General features: G+C 59.3%; 1 protein-coding gene across 2 annotated transcripts in view; it reads left to right on the top strand.

Moving 5' to 3' along the window:
- The window catches only part of SULF2 (sulfatase 2), a 130,965-nt gene that overhangs the window by 737 nt on the left and 128,290 nt on the right, over positions 1–1,938 (top strand). Inside the window, exon 1 of one of the 2 annotated variants that reach the window (XM_010835062.1) lies at positions 167–244. The exons of the other annotated variant lie outside the window; for it this stretch is intronic. The gene's annotated coding sequence lies outside the window, so the exon portion shown is untranslated. Of the gene's footprint in view, positions 1–166; positions 245–1,938 lie in introns of those variants that run through there. 2 annotated transcript variants of the gene reach the window in all.

Genomic DNA, 1,938 nt, shown 5'->3' with positions numbered 1-1,938 from the left:
GGCGATGCGAGAGCGGCCCGGGTGGGGCGCGGACCCGGACTTTGGCGAGGGCGGCGCGCCGGGGCGGGGGCCGAGGGCGGAGAGGCGGGAGGAGGCGGAGGAGGGGAGGAGGAGAGGCGGCACTCGCCGGAGATGCGGCGGCGGCAGCAGCGGCGCGGAGTCCCCTGCGCCCCGCTGCCCGCCGGGCTGCGGCAGAGGCGGCGGCACCCCGCGCCGGGTGAGGCCGCCGGGGCCGTGCGCGCTGGTGAGTGGGCGCGGGGGCCAGGGTGGGCAAGGCGGGGGCTCCCGGCGGCCCTCGCCGGCCCCGGAGCCAGTGCGGCGGCGAGCGCCGCCCAGGTGAACCCAGGCCGGTCCGACCGCCCGGCGTGGCCCCAGCGCGGAGCGCGGAGGTGGGAACCGGCGGGCAACGGGGTGGCGCCGGCGGGCCGCGGGAGGATGACCGGTTTGACCCCGCTGGCGGGCTGGGCGAGCGGGCAAGGACTTCCCACCGCGCCCCTGACCCGCCGACACGCCTCGCGGAGCCGTGGAGGCCTCGGGGGCCGCGCTCCTGGACTCGCCGGCCGCAGGGGGATGGCCTCCTGGACCCTTTTGAGTTTAGACCCAGCGGAGCGGCTAGTAGCCAGACCACGTGGGGCTTGTCCGGGCAGGACACGGGAAAGCGGTGGACCGGATCTTCAGAGTGGGAACTTGCAGATACCGAAAGGGCAAATAGGATTATAAAGACAAACTTCCTCCCAGGCTGGGTCAGAACCAGTTCTCATCTCCTTGTAGACAGAGGCCCCGGGCGCCCGAGGATTTCGGAAGTGTGACAGTGAAGCTGCAGCGATTTCTAGGAGTGTACTTTTTTTAAAAAAGCATTCTTTATAGTAGTTCATTCATTCGTTCTACAAGCGTTTGTGAAGCACCTCCTGGTGCCTGGCACCACCGTTACGTTCCAGAGAGAAGCGATGAACAGAAAACCTGGTTTCTGAGCAGTGGGAGCTCTTAGTTCACTTGGAGGGCAGCTGGGGAAAGAGATGCAGTCTAAGCGGGGGAAGGAGACACACGCAGATCCTGATTTTGCCCAATGACCTCTGTCTGCAACTTCTTGTCTAGACACTGAAGACCACTCTGCCTGCACACAGTAGGACAAGCCCATTTTGGCAACCCCTTTTCTCCTCCTCCACCTTCCTGAGAGTTCTGAATATTCCCTGCCCCCTCTCCTCTCTGGGCAGCCTTTCCTGCAGCTTGTTTTAATTACTTTTTGAGTTAAAAGTCAATATTTAATTAACCAAGTCATTACATTCAGCTTACGTTTGAATCTGGGTATTTACACATCTGTGCATGTTGGGGCGCCCACCCGTGCACCCCTCCATCTGTCCCCTGCTTCTCTCCTACAGGGCTGCCCTCACTGTCTTTGCGGCAGAGAAGGAAGGATGCTCTCAAGCTGGTTCTCTGGGGGCCAGAGAAGCAGGGAGGATGGGCTTTCCCTGGAGGACAGCCTGCGCCTCTCCCCAGAGCAGGAAGAGTTGCTCTCTTCTTGCAGTTTAATAGCGAAGGGGATTTCTTGCTGCATCTCCACTCCCCATTACAGAGCCACTGGAGGGTTTTAATTAAATTGAAACCATTCATTCCATATAGAAAGAGGGTGGGGAGGAGACTAAAGATCACTTACCTGGTGAGAGAGGTTCTCCCAGGTTTGCTTGTCCGTGTGTGGAAGCTAGAGCTCATCACAAGTCTGTCCAGGAGTGTCATTTAGTGCCCTCATTAGCAGCTCAATGGGGGATGGCGGGCTTGGCTGATGGCTGTTGGATATTTGCATGTGAAGGATCTTCCTTGGGCCAAGTTTATGGACATAAATGCATGATGTTGGCATGGCTACAGTGGATGAGAGGCAGTGTGGCTTTGGGCTTTGTGTATATTTATTGGGTTTTTAAAATTTGAGTTTATGGCATTTTC

Source organism: Bison bison, unplaced genomic scaffold (genome assembly GCF_000754665.1).
Source record: "Bison bison bison isolate TAMUID 2011002044 unplaced genomic scaffold, Bison_UMD1.0 scf7180017864038, whole genome shotgun sequence".
In the NCBI taxonomy this organism is placed as follows: Eukaryota; Metazoa; Chordata; class Mammalia; order Artiodactyla; family Bovidae; genus Bison; species Bison bison.
The sequence above is the reverse complement of the archived record's forward strand: the minus strand, read 5'-3'. Positions and strand labels throughout refer to the sequence as shown.